We start from the raw sequence: 20331 nt of genomic DNA, 5'->3' as shown, positions 1-20331 counted from the left end.
CTTTTGTGAGTTATGACAATCTCGCCAATCCCATCATTAACACAGCCGGTCCTTAATCTCACCAGAAGTGCACCTGTCAGGCATCATTAGGAAAGAAAGCACTTAATCTCAACACGTTCTCCTGTATTTGCCCTAAAAGGAAAAAAATATTAGGTGGACACTTTTCAAGCGATATGAGATTCAGCTGTATTGGCGGAGCTGGTAAAACATGCCAGCTGTAATGAGGTTGGCTAGATTAAGTATTATCTGCCCCTTTAGTACAGGAACTCAGGTGATGCATGGTTGGGTTCTGCTTTCTACGACCATCCAGAGGGGCATGCCGTCTTTAAGATTCCCCTCCCAGGACCGGACCCTTGTCACGGGCTGGCCAATGAAATCGCCTGCAAACCTGCTAAACAAGCAGCTTTGCTCTAACAAGAACACGACACAAGAGCACCGCCATAATGGCTCAAAGGAAGAATCTCAGCACTTTTATATTTAATTAGAAAAACTAAGATTGTGAGAAAAATCTGATTTATTATTTCATGAACAATGACAACACTGCACCCTCCCCCCCCCAAAAAGTATTTGTACAAGTTCAACATCTGGACAAAACTAATATCTTGTAATGCATGGGAAAAAAGACATTCCACAAAGATCAAACATTCCCATTTCTTTATTAGCCCCACACGAGAGACGACCGTGACAGCAGTCAGTATAATCACATTGTAAACACAGGCTGTAAGTCCCTGTGTGAGACTTCCCTAATCATCTCGGTGAGGGATCACAAAACGCGCAGAGCTGCGAGCGTAGGCTGTAGTGACTGTGCCTTAACACAGAGACTCCCCTGTGACCTCTATTGTCTCCCCTAGAATTCATTTATCACAGGACGCCATAAGCAAATGCATATTAATTCAAGCTGGTCCGTCATGCCATAGGAGAATAGACCTATAAATCAGACCAAGGAGGAGTGCCTAACACAGCTTGTGAAAGGAGAAAGGAATCGCTCCGCAACATTATTCCTTTGTTCTGTACATTATGTTTTGAGACTGTGTGGCTCTTTTTGCACAGAATAACTGTGTATTTAGACACACTGAGAATGTTGTTTACACCCTCATGCCGTTTTGTGATGTATTTAAATATTATTAGGCTGAATTTCGTCACTGTCAGACTGAAACCTGGTATATCTATTTGTTTAGAGATTCATTACTATTGATCACCTTTCCTATCTTTTGGTTTGGCAATTATATGTAACCGATAAAAAGTATTTAAACAAGCATGTCGACTTTGACAAAGTATTTTTCTTTAATTTTCTGTAAAGTGGCAATTTTGTAAGTAAATGTTTTCAGTCCGACAGTGATGATGGATATTTCAAGAGACAGTTCACCCAAAAACGAAAATTCTGTCATCATTTACTCACTCCATTGTCATTTTAAACCTGTACGAGTCTCTTTCTTCTGCAGAACACAAAAGAAGATATTTTGAAAAATGTTGTTAACTGAACAATGGTGGCCATTCACTTGCATTGCTTTTGTGTCCGTACAACAGACGTGAATGGATACCTCTGTTGTTGGGTTAGTGCGCTTAGTATATTCAAGTTGTACTATGTTAGTTTTTTCCTAACTCACGTTGAACTAGTTCAGCTACAGAATACTAAAAATAAATTAATACACAAAAGGAGAATTGTTTGCATGGTATAGACAGTTTAAAAGCAACATAAACAAACGTTGCTGCGCATGCACTTTTGTGACCTGAACTAAACTTCCAGTACAGAAGTACAGAATAGAGTCCATGCAGATCATTTCTGATAACAAGCTAAATAAATAACAAGTAAAGTACATTACCTAGCACATTAGCAAGTTAAAAGGATGTCTAACCAGTATTATTTTGGGTTACCGGTATAAGAACCGTTACTCGGCTTAAACTAAAATGCAACAAAGTTACAACACCCATTAAACAAATTGCTTATATAATAAAATGAATATACAATCAAATTTAAGAAATTGTTTACCTAATAAAACTTTTATACAAAAAAATATTAACATAAATTAAACTAAATACAAATGTCAGAGAAAGTCCTGTCATGAAACTAGATAGCGCAAGTCCTATAGTCTACGGTTAGACTCTAACCCAATCTGTCATAAAAACTTTAACACACGGTGCAGCTCATTGGTTTCTTCTGTATCAGCAGCCAATGAGCTTGCTGCTCAATTTTAAACCGCGGCAAGTGATTGTTGTAGCAGTACATCACGCTTCAGAAACCCTCCTCCTGCCCCAGCTCCACCTGCATGGATCTGCTACAAGGTGATCATGTATGCTATACAGGGGTAATTCATATATGCTATATGTGCAGGAGCAGCATTCCTTACACGCACACAGCAGCATGTTGTGGATGTATTGGCAGTAGCAAGTATTTGTACTTCAGCAGACTAAATTGACTTCATGGGTTTTTTAGCTCTAATTATGAAGCGTATCTGCTATGGTTTCTATAACTAATCTTGTTTGTGCTGCTTGAATTTTTTTAAATGTCCATTTATGTTACTCAAATTTGGGTTTTGAACAATGCGAAGTTCCAAAATGTAATTCATAAACTGTATTAAATTCTTGTATAAGATTTACAGAATATTACCACATGCAGCTGAAGTACACAAACAATCCCTTAACAAGTCCATTCAACTTTTGTTTTAGAACAATTACGTATTTGTTAAAAGGCCCAGCTGTGTGAGTCTGGTTGCATGGAGCCTCTCGTTTCTTTCTAGAGGATTGATCGTGATATGGAAGCTCTCATGCAATAAATGGCTTCGGGGGGAGCTGGAGATGAGCATCCCCGGAGCGTGGCTCCCTTTAACGACGCCTCCCCTTTCACCTGCGGAAATGTTAAGTACGGGCTCGGGAGCACTGAAGCGGAGCCACGTTCGCCTGGCCATATTTCATGCAGATGGGCAGGTTAAATATGCCAGCCACACAACGGATGCTGGCCAGTCATTTCTCACTCTGCGCCCCCTTCTTTGTGTTCTTACCCTTTCAAGCATTTTTTTCCATTCATACCCTTTTCATGCATTTATTAGAAGTGTCTTCTCAAGACATTAAGTGATGTCATGATGTAGCCTGATAAAGGTTAATGCTTGGGATGATTGTAATGTGTTTTGCTAGCTCCACATTCTTTAAAATATCTTCTTTTGTGTTCAACAGAACAAAGAAGTTCATACAGGTTTTGTACATCTAAAAGGTGAGTAAATGATGACAGAATATTTTTTTGGGGGGTAAACTGTTTTGGTGACCTTTTAAATGTATTTTTGTATTGAGTTCACTTAGGCCCCAAATTATTGATGAGAAAGACTGAATAACAAAAATGACAATGTTGTGTTTTAAATGCATAGATTTTGTAAATGGAACTTCCCACCGACGGCACGTTCACTCACAAACCGCTCCCCTCACACATGGGTTCAATCTGGTAAATATACAGCTCCCATTGCTCTCTTGCTTTCTCTCCATCCCTCACACATATATTCCTCAGTATCTATTAACTCTGCACCTATCCCCTCTTTCTATTCCAACCACCCCCCTCTCTCTGGCATTAGCGCATACATTTACATGCCTGCGACTACAGCCCTACGCACACAAAGACAAATAAACCACGAGACTTTCGGTGGTCTGAAATATTTTTGTCCGACTAAGCCACGGGGGATGCAACCACAACAAAGAAATGAGGTGAAAGTGTGACAGAAAGAGCGAGAACGAATGAGAGAGAAGGATTTAAACAATCCACAATGCCATCTCCACCACTATGCGACCGCCGTCACCTTGATTAAAATTTAATTAATAACGGTCCGGAGTGTGTATATCAGTAAAATGTAGATTTATTATTTATTAGACATACTGAGCAGTTCACAGCCTGTGAATCATTCATCGTGTCATATATCTCTCATATAGACTCATATAGCTGATATATGAAACTCGTAAAAATGCACGAGAGGCGAACTGAAGGATCATCGTGGAGCGATGTTATGGATCCCGCTTGCCAAACAGCTCTTTGTCTTCCCGTGCTCCGTTCCTGCAAAAACGCTGTCCTTGCTGCATTGTGCATACGCTTGCCCCATCAATGACAACACAGTCTCCGCTTCCCAACGCAACAGATGGACCGCTGCTTCATTAACTTTAATACGTCCAACATCAATTAGAGAGGAGTTAATTGGGATGCTCGAAAGGTGACTACCAGGAACCGCGGCGCATATGAAAACCCTCCACTTAATAAATGAAACTCGTCAAGACAAAATATGCCGGCAGCGGAGTCGACGGGACGCCAACGCGAGCCGCCGTTTCGCCAGCTCATTTCTCTCACGTCATGCACCTGAGGGGTTGACCTTGAGGGGGCAGTCGGGCTTCGTTCCACGCGAAGCCTCCCCATCTTTTGTCGTTTTTCCACTGTCACTCGTTTTAGTAATGATAACTTGCTCTTCTTCCCCCCTTGCTGGTTTCTCTGTCTACTTCATTCTCTTTATCTCTCAACAGCTTCATTATCTCCTGACTCCACCACGGCCTGTGAGAGATGAGTGTCCCGCTTCACGTTGTTGTTTTTGTGTTTGTTGTCTAGCCACTCGAGGTCTCGAGGGACGCTTTTTTGGATGTGAAAGAGCACCATGTTTCTGTCAGGCCAGTTCGCTGACTCAGCGCTTCTCGCGCCATGTGTCTTCCTGGAACGAGTGCCGCTCGCTGCCAGACGAAGACGGGACGTGCTTTCAAGAGCAAACTCAACACACATTGTGCTATGAAGACAAATGGTTTATTGGTGGTGCGTGTCACACGTAGACGTGCAAAGTAATGCATCGGAGGTCTGAGGACAGGCTGTGTGACAGAATTCCAGGAAGCCGGGAGCAATAGTCCAGAGATGAGAACAGCGGTGAGTAATTACTCATCCAGACCTGGAACTGCTATTTTTAATGAGAGATGGTAAACAATTCTGAGATTTTTAGTCGGATGTCAACAGACCTTCCCTGCTCGGGTCAGAGCTAATGAGAAAGGCTGTCATACTCGACATGCTGTTTGCTGATCCGCACATTAGATGATTTCAGATTTCTTTATTTTCACAGGCTGGGCTGTAGCTTGGAATTCTGGGTATTGTGATTGTAAATTTCTTTAGGTCCTTTTACATCAATACTCTTTGAATTGTTGTGGCCCCCCGCATCATTCCCCCCATTTACACCCCAGTATCTACGCTACTGCTTACGGGGACATTGGTCCATATCAAATATTAAAAGCTTCTAAAAGAGAACTCAAACTTTTGAGCCTCCAAGTTGCTACTACTTGCGCTAAGTCATCAGTTTAAGACTGTTTATTTGTGATTAATATAATAACTTAAAACTAATACGAAGGGAAGCCTTTATGCTTAAGGGGACACTTCACACAAAAATGAAAATTCTGTCATCATCATTTACTCACCTGTATGACTATGACAAAAGAAGATATTTTGAAGAATGTTTGTAACTGAACTACGGCAGCACCCAATGACTTATATTGGTTTTGTATTCATACAATGATAGTTCACCCAAAAATGAAAATTCTGTCATCATTTGCTCACACTGTATGACTTTCTTTCTTCCGCAGACCACAAAAGAAGATATTTTTTTAAATGTTGTTGACCGAACAGCGATGGCAGCCATTCACTTGCATTGGTTTTGTGTCCATACAATAGAAGTCAATGGGTTTATCGGCTGTTCGGTTATCAACATTCTTCAAAATGTCTTCTTTTGTGTACTGCAAGTCATACTGGTCGGTTCTTCAAAATATTTTCTTTTTTGTTCTGCAGAAGAAAGAAAGTCAGACAGGTTGGAAATAACAAGAGGGTGAGTAAATGATGATCTTTTTTTTTGAGTGAACTATCACTTTAATCAGTATGTAGAAGGTGAAATGTCTCCAAATCATGCTAAATTGATGCAAACCCAATCTCAGCAGACCAGTCTTTAACACACCTTTTGAGCAGTGTCAGTATGCTAAAATGACATTTACATTCACAACGCCTTTGCATGTGTCAGTCAGACTCATAAATGCCCCATTAAATCAATTTATGAGATTGAAATTAAGGTTTTATAAAGGAAACAGCCATTAATCTGTGGAAATGAAAGAATAAACAGCATCGGTCGAGTGTATGCCCAAGCTCATCCCCGGGGCATCAGTGGTGGTTCTGGATGGCTGACTCATTAGAATCCCATTTTCTCTCTCTCCCGCTTTGTCTCTGTGTGCATCTCTCTCTCGCTCCCCTTCTCCGTTTCTTTATTTCAGTGTCGTTTTCCTATGATGAGAGTGTTGCACCACACCAACAGGGCAGACCTGTTTCACACCACTTTGCCATGGGGAAATTTGCATGTGCACTGACTGTAAAATTGAGCGCTCCCACAGAATCGAGTCTTAATCAAGCAACCCTAATGGTCTTAGGTTGGGTCGAAATCAATTTTTGGCATTACATTATATTTGACGAAGGGCATGGGTCGATGGGTGAATTGAACAAGAAATTTTAATAGTGGGTTGTAAGATGATTATGACGACACTGTAGTTTTAATTTTAATTGGATGAGTTCAAACAGAAACCAACTGCATTTTCAGTGGAACATAATTCAAATAGTGTTAAGAGTTATCACATGGTATAGCTTCAAATTACTAATAAATATTTTATGGCTGAGAGCTTATGTATGGTGAAAATTCCATCAGAGGGAACAATAGAGTAGAGTCTGAGAATGTAGCTGCTGTATATAATGATGGCCACTAAGGGGCACTGTTTATTATATAAATTCATGCATTTCATTCCCCTTTGCAAAATGCAGCACAATGGAAGGTTCTGTTAAGATAAAGAAATATTTGAACATTTTCGTTTGTATTCATCAAGACAAACAGAGGAAATCCTAGCAGAAAGTAATGGTGTTATACCTGAGGATCACTTTAAACAAATCTTTGCGTGTACATTCACAGAGATGTTAGTATAGAGAGTAAGATTTCAAGTTGTTGTGTTCACAAGAGGATGTAGCATACTGTAGCAGGATTACATTAGTGGGCACATTTTCATCCTCTTTTTTACACAGTGTGCTTGTAGCGCTGGCTGTAAGAAAACCATTTGTTCTTATTTCCCTGAGAAGCAAAGCAAACACTTGAATCCGTTGTCATTTCATCTCATTCAATGATGTGAGTGTGTGGCAGGATTATCTGTTCATACAAACAATGGATGGCAAAGGGGATTGTATATTTACCATCTATTTGAATTGTCAACATATTAAATCATTTATTCAAAAATATATAGAATAATACATTGTTATTCTATCACAATCCACTGAGCAATACATAAGGAATTGCTGCTTTTCATATACTGATAAACATGAGCACTTGGTTACAATATATTGAAATGTTTTATTCAATATATTGCATTATATTGTTCAGTATATTTTCCTATATGTTTGTCCCGTGATGGTTTTGAAAGCTGGTGAAGTGTAAAATACACACCAATATGTTATTAGGATGTGTGTAATAGTGGATTCTTAAAGTTTTATATAACTAAATAATCATTTTCTATGACAAACAAAGAGCCCAGCGCATTAATAAGGTGTGTACAGGTATGCACATATTATGCACTGGACTACACATGTTTATTATGTGTATAGTATTCATGAAAAGTTTGTTTACATTAATAAAGTATATGTAAGTTTATATCAGTTATATGTCTCTATGCTACACCGTGGTTCTGTGCGATACAACATTTCGTTCCACTGTACGTCCCCACATGTAGTGAAATGACAATAAATCTCACTTGACTTGACTTGAATCACTTGGAAATTCTTATTAGCTGAATGATCAGCCCTCACTAGCGTGCTGAATATGCATTGGCTGTTCGAAGACTGAGCTAAAGTGGAACATTCGAGAGCAGAGCAGAGCAGCAGCGTTACGCAACGTCTGTGTGAGGGACAGAAGAGATGAGTTTATGTGATGCTGGTGAATGTGGGTCAGGGCTGTGCTCAGTGAGCCTGAGAGATGGCATCATCCCTCCACTCATTCAATACTCACATACAAACATAGACAAATGTTCGCATACGCTTTCCAACATGCATGTAGTAAGCAAGGCTGGGATAATGACTTGTTTAACAGACAGATGGAACAAAGGAAGAGTTTAAGTGAAAGATCAGATGACAACGATCTGAGAGAATGATGGAGATTTTTTGAAGGGCTGAAATTAATGAAGAGTTCATACATGCCTTCCCACAGGATATAAAATCTCCAATTATCTTCATTGAATGTTTCAATTGTTTCTTCTAGACAATGGGGGGCGATTCTATTGTTTAACAAAAGAACAGTAAATGAAGACTTTTGCCTAGGTCTCCTGTGTCTCGATTATTTCTCACGAGAAATAAAACTTAATCTCAAATCTGTCTCCTCAGGACAGAAATGCTCTGAGATGTATCAACATTCTTTTGTGTTCATTTCTACAATTGCAGGGTGAACATCTGAAGAAAGTTAGTAAGACTTAGTGAAACATAGCTGTGAATTTCAGTACGTCCCCTGATCTGTGTTAGTAAGCATTTGAGCGATGCTTTTTCATTTGTGTGAAACTGTAATAAGTTGCAGAAACACAGATGAGAAGATGTGAACCTTGTGAACGACCAATTTGGTCGTGTGAGTTGAAGGACTTGTTGCTTGATGGAATATAGACACTACGGATGAGAAAAAAGAGATGTGAGGTCAACACAGAGATGTGGGGCGAGATCAACCCACGACCACAGTCATTAGCTCCTGTTTCTGACCTGATGAAACCACCACAATGAAAAGCAGTCATCTATGAATCAGATAGTAAGCTACAAGTCACAAGAAACAAGAATATCCAGATGACTTGAGAGCATCATGGCTGCTGTAACAATGGACAGGGTTTAGCTTAAGACAGAAGGCCTTAGTTTAATTAGATAATTTAAGTAGTTTTAACAAACATGCCTTACAAAAAAGATTGCTTGTGTGCATTTTAAAACAGCACGAAGGCACTGATGTATTTTACGATAAATCAGTGCAAGTGTTTTCAGTTTGGACAGCTCTTACATTTATTTTAGTCTGGGACTAATTTCTGTCCAGGAAACCACCCCTGTATGTATTATGTGACAATGTTTTTTATTGTTTTAGTTTATCAAACTGCGATATCCTGGGTTTTGAGGAGTACCGTATGGATAACAGTAACACAGTATTAATAGTCTGCCTACTTAATATATGCCAACACTTAATTTTACAGACTACAAGTAACTTTACAACTACCAGTTCATTTACACGATAACAAAGTGTTAAAAAAACGAATCTTTTTTTTTTTAATTTAACACATTACACACAACAACGTTTTCAAAATAATTAGCATTTACGCCCCATCCACGAAAGCAAGTTAAAAAGCTGTATTATGCATGTCAGCACAATGGATGGTGATGTCACTATGGGCCTGTCGACATTATTACATATTCCGGTTTAACCCAAAAGTGCCTTTCAATACCCTTTGTCGGCACACTTGTGTTTAGAGTCTTGTAAATGTTAATGCTGTGTCTCTGCTAGTAATAGTGGTGCAGTAGATCTACTTTATGCTGGAGAAACGTCAATAAGTTGCGTAGCACAAACACACAGCCTTGGATGCCGCCGTTATTGTTTGCCTACAGACTGAACATGTAAGTATGCGTAAAACATCACCTTTTTTCTGCAGTTTTGCATTTTCACGTGAACAAAGGGACGACAATGGTGTTGTTTTAAAAAGTTTTAGTTTCAGTCCACCAAAAAGCTGTTGTCGTGTGAACAAACAGCAGAAACGCATGAAAAGACTTCTGTATATTGTTGTGTGAATGGCCTCTACATGTCTTAACGCTAATCCACAGCCATGGCTGCGCAGTGTTGTGGCATTCTAGCAAACTGTGACATCAGTGGACCGTTCGAAGATGACTACGTGACTGGAGTGCTGGAATGAGCATCTAGTTATTTATATCTATGGGGATACATGTGTCTAAAGTTGAAATAAAGTGATACTGTGGTATGTTCACTTAAAGTGATAGTTCATTGCTAAAAAAATCTGTCATCGTTTATTCACCCTCATGTCATTCAAAACCCATGTATGACCCTTTCTTCTATGGAACAGAATAGATATTTTAAGAAATGTCTCAGTAGCTTTGTGTCCATACAATGGAAGTTATGGGATCCATTGTTGTTTGGTTACCAACACTCTTCAAAATATCTTTTTAATTCAGTTCAATTCAAATGGATTTCTGTTGCGCCTCTCACAACATTGAATTGTTTAAAAGCAGCTGTAGATTAAATACAGGAAAGCCAAGTAGAGGCAAATAAAAATAAAAGTGGTCTATATTATATGGTATGGTTACAACATAGGCTGTATCAACTGCGAAATCAATAATGCATTAATACATACAGTGTCACTGTGTAAATAAACAGACATCATTTGTTGATACATCAATAGCTTCTCCTATAACACTGCATGCTTATGTAACTAAAACTCACCAAAAAGGTCAAAAAAGAATGCCATTGTATAAGCTGTGTTAGGCTCTATTGGGGTTTATTGCCATTTAGTGCCATTTAAAGAGATGTTCGCTGCCCCGCGACTTTCCAATAAAGCTTACATGTCTTGCTTAAAGGACAGCCAGGCTGAAACGTGATTCCAGGTGCTTAAACGCACTGTAAAAACTCCTGCACGCTGTTATACGCATCAATAAAAGAAAAGAAAAAGGTCTCCTAGGGCCAAATCTTAATTGGCATTGAAACCACCCTGAATTTAAATGCAAATTGCTCATGGACGGAAACGCACCGTAAAATCCCTTTACGTGGACTAAACACTTTTCGGTGGGCTCCATTGAATCCACACCTCTAAGCCATCTTGAGTTCTCTTTCACGTCATGTTATTAAACTTCTACCCCAATGGCTTTCTTTCATTCTTGCCCCAAGCTAAACAGCATTGCATGTCATTCACCCCACTCGAGACTAACAAGGACCAATCGTCTCGGGAAGTGGCAGCTTGGAGGAGAACTCCTGGGTCAACAATGAATATTTAAAATTATCTCCATATCGAATTAGACTTGACCTTGAATGTGTGGCTGAGCCTGGCGAACCCTAAAAGGGTCATGATTTGCCGTCACCATTGAGAGGCCTGGGGTGAAAAAGCAGTTATAATTCTCTCCCTTGTCAGCCTTTTGTGAGGACAAAGAGCGTTTTAAAGACGTATGGTGAGGCTTTCGCTGGAGAGAGACTACGTAAATCAATACAGCTAATTAGGTAACAGGATGTCTTGTATTCCCCGATTTGTACACACTGACAAACTGGCAGAAGCCGTACGTCCTTCGCATGGATGCTTTGAGTCGCACAACCTCAAGGGCCGTAACGACTAGCACCGCTTCCCTGACAAGCAAACGGCTTGTAATGAGCCAAAAGCGATGGGAGACTGAACGTTTAGGATGTTAATGGAAAAAGATGGTATTGATTTGCAGATGACCCTGTATACAAAACCTACAAATCAGGACGGGTCCTCCCATTTGCCCTTTATGTTCTCAGGCACGCAAAGTGGCAGAGCTTTGGTGTTCATGCAAATTTGATTTCTCCAGAGGCTGCCTTTCTGCTCGCAGCCCCACTTTCCATTTGAACTTTGGCATCCCTCGCTTGGCTAAATGGGCTCGATCTTCTCGCTCCGGAGGAGGCCTCGGGGATGCACAATGTACATAAACCCTGATGCATGCTACATGCGACTACAGAGGTTAAGAGGAACAATTGCTTAATTTAGGGAGCTCTTAAATGTGAACTTGACTGTAATAGTTCGTAAGGGCACGTAAACGGATGACACAATGTACCTCTGGGCCTCTCGCAGTCTGCGACTGCAGTCATGGCTAGATCAGTCCACACGTCGTCTTAACGGCTCGCCGGCGGCGGGGAGTGAGGAGGAATTGATTGTGGATGCCCCCTGCTTCTCATAGTGTGCTCTTATGAGATTTGGTCAATGCTCTGTTTCCCTGTGGTGGGCTGCTTGCCATTTTTCCTTGATGTCTTCATTTTGTTGTTATAGTCACCACTAAAAGATCACATATGCAGCTTCAGTTGTGATGATGTTATGATTTCAATTATAAATTAAAATTTTTATTTTTAAACACAATCTTCGTAGACACAGAGGTGTGTTGTAAATCAACACATTTCGTGTTCCTTTTAGCTCAACCGTGACTAACACAAACATTTTTAGAGTGTACTTTATTGCTGATGTAGATCTAAAACATCTTTAATGAGACATGATATTAAATATTTTCTGTGTTTATTTATTTCACGGAAAGTTCAGATACGGTTTATTGGTGTGTGGCATTATAACCTTCAGCATCATACCAGATAGCCTATTCAAAATGTATGAGATTTATTTTATTTATTTCTACGGAGCAATTTTAGGAGAAACACTTGGTAACAACTGAAAACTGAGGTAGATATAAGATTTTCTATAATGCAGAAAAGTAAATGAATATGGATTCGTATGAATGGTCTGACACTTTTATGTTCCTACGATCACTGTGCTTTTACCTCGGTCTCGGTTTCATTACATATCTTGTGCAGAGGTCAAGCGACCAAACGCACGGTAAGTGAACCAGCCCACAAGCCCAATCTTGGCAAGAAACTCCACAATCAGTCTAACTGGTTTGACAAACCTGCTCTCGTGCTCTGATGTTTGGATGAGTTACAGCTCAATTTTCTCTCGGCTGTGTCGGAATAGCCTAGAGGAGGAACTGTGGCATATATGAAGGTGAACAGGTTTGGATCTAAGCGTAATACTGTGTCTCTCTCCAAGGACGAGAATCTCGGTACGCCCTGATGATGATGAAGAAGGCTATTTCTCACTTTGAGAAGGATATTCAGGTTACGGTGATTAGAATGTCACGGGAATGTAGAACTGTGAGCTGGTAGATATTTTAGAAGATCTGTGAAGCAGCTCCAATTAGAAGCCATGTGGCAGAGCGTTGGATTATGGGATTTGTAGTTTGAGGCTGTTTTACAGCTGGTTGACCGACACGGTCACGACGCCTGAGGACTTTTGAAAAATTAAGTGGAAGCTATCGATTGGGTAGGCTTGGATGAAGATCTAATACCCAGAGGAATTCCATAAAAGCAACATGAAAGATATGGAACTATTGGCTCTATATAACTTGCTGTTATGGCCTCTGGGGGTATCTGAAATTACACTTGGACATACACTAAAACACACATATGACACGTAGACTTTTAGCAAAACACACCCCAACCCTAATCCTTAAAGTAACAGTATGACTGTAGGTCAACTAAGCATTATGTAGATCAGACGAGCAGAATGTCCCCATGTTTTACTCACACTCAAGGTATCCTGACCGAATATGACTTTCTTCTTGAAGAATAATGCAGTCGGAGTTATAATACCACATATCAATGTTCTTCCAAGTGGTTGAATGGAAGTGAAAGGGGGGCAAATTTTTGAAGCTCCAAAAAGTGCATCCATCGATCAAAGAACCTCTCGACATGGCTCCGTGGTCTTAACAAAGGTCTTCTGAAGCGAATCGATGCGTTTGTTTAGGAGAAATATCCATATGAAAGCGCTATTCACATTAATGTCTAGCTTCCATTATCCCTTGGCTGCGCATGAATCTGAGGCTTGCTTGTTTTTCCAGCAAATGGTGGCAATTTTCGTTTTGTTCCAATTGGAGAACATCTCCTCTGTGCGGGAGGTTCGTAACCATAATTTGCTGGAAAAACATTAAGTCTTGTTGAACCCAGCTGAGGTGTCAAGCAATGTTGGAATCACCTTCAACAGTTGTGTACATCCACAGATATTATGATTAGAAAAGCTAACTTAGTACTGGCAGTACCTTTCCCCTGTTCAAAACAAATACGTAATTGGGAAATACACAGATTCAAACATGACGTAAACACAAGATAGCACTTTATTTGCTTCAGTAATGTCTTCCACTATTAAGACTAATGATGTGACACTGATGACTCTAGACAAGAGAAAGTGAGGTGTTACATGATGATTTCTGGAAAACCAAAAACCATGTCTTACGGTAGTCTAGACTCTATAACCACGAATAATGAGGAAGTCTATTAACAATATTGAACATTAGAATCGTTGTCATTGACTTCTTTCTTGTAATTCTGTTTTTCATTTAGGTATTTCAGTGCTGTAACCTATTTTTTTTAACATTGTAGGTGGATTTAATGACCTTCATTCTCTTCTTTCACCTCAACATTTTTTTAAGGCAGCAGCTTAGTAGCTGGTTTTGGCATGAGAGGCTTACTTAGTTTACTAATAAACAATATTACTATAATATCATTAAAGTCTAAGATGTATAAGAGAAGCACACTCAACATAAAAGAAGGAGAGAGAGAGAAACGGTGTTAAAAAAAGTTTACATGTATTGATAATGCAGCAGGTTTTAAAGGGCCAGTTTAGACAAGTAAAATAATTATGTAATATTCTTTTCATTGAATCACAAAAATTACTTTCCAAATCTGCATGATTTTCTCTCTTCTGCAGATAAGAAGATATTTTGAAGAATGTTGGTAACCAAACAACACTGCCTCCCATTGACCGTCATTGTATCAACAAAACCAACAAGACATTTTTCAAAATATCTTCTACAGAACGAGGAGTCTTGTACAAGTTTTGAATGACATAAGGGTGAATCAACAAAGTATTTTTCTATTTGAGTGATTAGTTATGATAGTCATTTCAAAATGGGACTATTTTCTTTTCAACTTTGAATCACTCCTGAGATGCCTGACGCTCTTACTACCACTCTAGTGAAGACATTCCAACAATTCAAGTGCAGTATGGAGCCGTTCAGCCTCGTGGCTGTTCTGACGACGTTCATGTCAGCCAATCTTTTACTCGCACCTTGCTGGCGAATTAACTTGAGACTGCACATTAATCATGTGCCTTAACCCTCAACAATTCCCCCGACTAACCTACATACCCTTTTCTCTTTCTTTGCTCTTGAATCTCCCGGCTGATCCCAAGCCATGGCAGTGAATTATAGTTCAATTAACCTGTTCACCAAAACGCACCATCATTGTCACCTACTACATGAAAAAGGTCTGACAGACACATGGCTTCAATTCTCTTCCCACTTTTTAATTTGATTACGCTACAGATAAATTGTGTTCACACTGCTGTACTCTGTGAACCGCTGTGGAATTCAGACACTTGCTGTATAGTTTTCGTTTTTGTGGGTGGCTTGTTGACTCGGTTACACCACTGTGGGTTTAATAGAATGCAGGTTTTCTTATACAGTCTGCTAGTATTGAACTCCAATAACATTTTTATTGGCCATGTGCTGACCATCGTACCGAACAACATTATCAGTAAAGTGTACTAATTTCTTATTTTTAAACCTTTTATTTACAGTTATCATTATAAATATTGTTCTTGGCATAATGCATAGCTCAAGGTGTTATTAATGGTCCATATTTTTATCGGCCCACAAGGAAATAAACTTGTATTAAAAGTACCAGACTATAACAAGCAGTGCACTAGATTTGTACAAGGTTGGTGTCTTTAAACGCCATCTTTAATCAGATCTTTAAATCTTTATATCTGTACTGTTGAGACGTTTTGCTCAGAGGACACTGTTAGTCAGAGCAGAGTGTCTTGCTACTGCAAATTTTCTCTTCTTGAATAGTGTTCTCTGGGATTATGGGGTTTAAGTGCATCTGGGGCGTTTTGCTGAGTTACAGTGCCTGACAGGGTACGTAAATTTGTTTTAGACTGCACTGTGATGTGGCATATGCTTGCTTCCTGCACGCATGGGTTGCCTCTAGATCTGCAGCTTTAATGAATCTTAACATCTGCATGTTATGTAACTGTAGACTTTTTAGAGCATAGAGAAGTATATTTTTCATCACGTTGTAATGTCTTTCATTTTTAAACCATGCATTGCGTATTAACCTCTTTTTTCTGTTTTCTAGAGGCTCTGCCCTGTAAACGCTTCATTACTTCCACATCCCTCCACAAGTTTTCTTCCGACGCTACTGTGCATCAGTCGCAGGGGGATGTGTGGCAAAGTTTATGAATGTGTGCTTCAACAAAATTGCTCATTTACACAAACAGTTTAGGCTCTGTGAACTTAAACACACTGTTATTCGGGGAATAAGATATTACAAGGGAGAATATGAAACTATATCTGGGAATAATATATCTAATTTCATAACTCACAAAAATGTGGATGTTTCTTGATGCTGTATGAAAGCTGCAGGTTCACTTCTCTAATAAGTAGCATTGCCAAGGCTAGACTTGTCGATGTGCCAGGCTGTTTGATGTGCACGCCCGCAGTGTTTTCCCAGACCCTGCGGCTGGCATGACAGGCTGTGGTATTGTTTGGGGGCTCGTGTTTGATGGAAAGGCTTAGTGGGCTAGGGTGGATAAAAGCAACACTGTGGCTCTGTTCCAAAACCTTTGGAGCTCTCTTATGTTTTGTAGGCTATATTTTAAAGAATCTTTGTGTCGACAAAGGCAGGTGCATATGGTAGGCAACTTAATTATGCTGCCTCCTATGATACACCTCCTACTTGTGTCCTCTTATTATGGGGGGGCTACATTTTAAGACAGTGTTGACTGTGTAGTGTACAGTACTTGACAGATCCACTTTAATACATACAGAATTCATATTAATAGTAATTTGCAGTTAGTTAATTTGCAAAAACAGATTTAACAGTTTTCTAAGTTATTTTATATTATTGTGCATTTCAAATAATATCAATCAAACTGCAGTTTGGTTGTTTTGATTGAGTAGTAATATAATAAACATTAATAAAAAAAAAAATATATATAAAATAATATATACAAGAACATTTAAAAACTGCCATAAAATCTATTTGGCTTTAGTCACTTGAATATAAACTGACGTAAAAATCATGTTCAATATATGTTATCAATAACCAATTTTAACTTAATTTTATGAGTTAAATGAACTGCAACCAGATTTTTTAAAGAGGTGGTCTAATACAATTTCACTTCTTTAAATTGAGTTAGTGAGTAGTATAGGTGGTTGATCATAAACAACATTTACCAAGTCACAATGTTCAAATATCACAGAAAGGCACAATTTTTACTTTAAAAGAAATCACTTTTTAAAGACTACAATGAATGGTTAGTTGGGACCGCAACAAACTTTTTCCTGGGCAAGTGACATCATAAATTCCAAAATTTACATTGATCCCACCCACTGAAAGATGGATAGGGTGATAGCATCTCAACACACAGGCAGCAGACCAATCACAAAAGACTGGCTCAGCTTGACCAATCAGAGCATTTCGGAAGGAGGGACTTCATAGAACTACGAACTCAACAGACTGTTTTCTGATAATCGAGTTGACAGTGTAAAGCACAGTTCAAATAAGTAATATATAAAGCATTTTTGGGAAATCAAAACATGAACACCCATTGTTTAGCACATCATAAACATAACAAAGACAAAAACTATAATCAAAATAGGATCCCTTTAAGTCAGTTTAATATAATTTTAAATTCAATCGACAGAAAAACAGGGAAAAAAAGTATTTCCTTTGCGTTTTTGAAAAGTTTCAAGTACACATGACAGCGTATTCAAAAGTGTCTACATTTACAAGGATCCAGGATAACGGATAAAAATGATGTAGTATACATGCCAGGCCAGTGGATGGCGATGTTGTTGTGTAAAGAAACCGGACGGTACTTGGCACATATACATTCACAGTTATAAGTATACTCTATGTGGGTTTTAAGTCTGGCGAATGTAAATAGTGTGTCTCAGCTGGTCTTATTGGTGCAGTAAATCCACATTTTGTTGGGAAACGTTAATACATAGTCGAGCAGTGAGAGCTTACAGTACGGAAAGTGGCCACATTTTATTTTGTCTGTGCTCACTCGAAAGTGCGCATAACACACATGTGCCTGACGTCATCGGAAAGTTCCGTCTTGCTGTGTACATAGAAACGAAAAAGGCGCCGTTTTTAAAAGGTTGCACTTTGAGACCCGTCTTCAAAAGTTTGCGTCTTCAGTCCCCCAAAATGCCCATTCCGTCTAAACGAACGGCCAAGACACATACTTTTCTGCGTTTTTAGTTGAAAACGGTCATGTGTATACGGTGCATTAACTTTATCAAAAAATGTACCAGGTTTGGAAGTATCATTTTAATAGTGTGTTGGACAACCGGTGCCATTGATACAACTTGTAACCTTCACCCTAAGATGTTTTAATAGGTTTTTAATAGACTCCAGTGAAATTTTGTATCATTTGTCTGTCAAAACATCTTCCATTTGCTTCAGAAATGTTGGAGGTCCTGCTTTTCACTCTTCTCATAATCGTGGAGACTGTGGCTCTTGAAACACCAGTCGAGCAGTTTGTTTTTAGCCTACACAAATGATATAAAGCCTTATAACAATGGCTGCTCATACTATTTTGTCAAACCCCTGTAATCCGATCAATTCTGAAATGCTGAAATTCTGAAGTTTCAAATAAATTGAAATCAGTTATACAGTGTTTGTCAACCTTTGTTTGTGCTGTGCTTATGGGAATCTAACATTGTTCCTCAAGTTGCTTATTGAAAACCATTTGAGTCTCCAATGTACTTGTGTGAGACACAAGCTGCCAACTGGAGAGCTTTCCAAATCAGTCACTTCAGGGATTCCATTTCAGTTTAGATTTCAACATAAAAGGCAGCTGCGTAGGCAGACAACAAGGCAGCGAACTTGGACTCTGGGAAACATCAACTTGTGTAACCTTGTATTGCTGTTGGCCTCCTTTGAATAGACACAGGTCATTAGGAGAAATGTTGAGTTTCATTGCATGAGAAAGAGATGCTATCTAAGGCAGTTCATTTCTGTTCATTTTGCTGTCTATAAATCACCAAATACTTTTGAAATTGTTTTGGTGGTCATGTTGCTCAGACCCGTGATATGCGTTTCACCACATTCCGCACTAAGCATTGTGATTTGAGTCACGTCATATTTTCACATGTGGTTGATTATGCACATCGTTTGTTCTCTTACAGGCTTTTATGGCGGGCATTCATGCCACTCGGCACGCAACATAAAATTTTGATTTTAACTGGTTTTAATAATGTTCTCCGTACACTAATAGCCTTTCATGTTGATGACTGCTCATTTGCCTACCCATGGCCTTCGTCCATGAACATCCAGCTACAAAGGCTTTTAGTGCATTTGTGGGTTTAAAAGAACATAGCGTTTTTAGATGTGGTCAAGATCTAAAGAATAAATGAAGAGTTTGGTTCCAAAATGAGATTACTCCGTGTTTTTTACTTTGCAAAAATCCTGTTTATCTTTATTGTGCATTCCGATTAATATCAATCAAACTGCAGTTTTTTGTATTTTATTTAAACCATAAAAACCTAAATACAGCAAACTAACACAATAAAACATGATAACATAATAAAAATCTCATTCTGGAACCAAACTCTTCAAATATTCTCATTAGTCATGAGATTTTGACTTTAGCTGCTCTACTTACCGTTCACTTAAACAAACTTAATTTATCAGGAACTTCACGTGTTATTCGACTAGGGAAAGATTCCCTGCATGGGACATTTAGTACGTACTAGCACTTACAAAGCCCTCTCAAAGCTTGTCTTTGTTTTTGGTAACCATCTGTCACTGTTTGCGTTAGGTTTGGCGCAGGAATCGGTCCTGTGGATTTTCTCAAGCTCCGAAGGTCCTGTAGAATAATACTCATGTATTCCTAGACCCTCCCATGGGAACAAATGCATCTGATGGTTCGGAGTTTCACTAGCATTCACTCCTCCCCGACCTGATATTTAATAATCCATTAAGGGAGTTTATGTAACACCAGCCATGCTAATGTGTTCCTTTTGACATTGGGTGGGGCCATTAGGCTTGCAGCGATTCCCAGGGCTGTTAGATTGATGGATTTGACCCATTCACTAAAGTCCCCTCTGTGAATATTGTATTACAGTTGGTCGGCCTTGGACGCTGATTCTCCGCCGTTTGTTTTGTATGTCGCCTGTCCTGATGCCAGGACCTGTATCAGATTGAGCACGCAAACCACAAGCAATTATTTTCTTCTAATGCCCGTACATCAATACGAGATCGCTTTAGAGGAATGATAAACAGAGCGCTCGTATCCATGGCATTTTTCATGGAGATCGCCGTGGTGCCGGTCACATCATTACGCCCAGGCAGCTGTGCATCAGAGAAGCTTGTGGAGCTAAAGCAGTGTAGGTTCCTTTGTCTCAGCAACTCGGTCAGTGTTGGGAATAATACATCTGTCAAGGCTTAATTGTGCCAGGGATATTTCAGGAACAGACAGCAATGTTCTATTTTGTGCGTGCCGGCTGCCTGT

General features: G+C 39.3%; 1 protein-coding gene across 1 annotated transcript in view; it reads left to right on the top strand.

Moving 5' to 3' along the window:
• The first annotated feature begins 4794 nt into the window (after positions 1–4794).
• pik3r3b (phosphoinositide-3-kinase, regulatory subunit 3b (gamma)) overlaps positions 4795–20331 on the top strand; it is a 193620-nt gene continuing 178083 nt past the window's right edge. The window contains exon 1 of the mRNA XM_056750038.1: positions 4795–4879. The gene's annotated coding sequence lies outside the window, so the exon portion shown is untranslated. The remainder of the gene's footprint in view (positions 4880–20331) is intronic.

The sequence above is a fragment of the Triplophysa dalaica genome, chromosome 6, assembly GCF_015846415.1.
Source record: "Triplophysa dalaica isolate WHDGS20190420 chromosome 6, ASM1584641v1, whole genome shotgun sequence".
NCBI classification, from domain to species: Eukaryota; Metazoa; Chordata; class Actinopteri; order Cypriniformes; family Nemacheilidae; genus Triplophysa; species Triplophysa dalaica.
The sequence above is the reverse complement of the archived record's forward strand: the minus strand, read 5'-3'. Positions and strand labels throughout refer to the sequence as shown.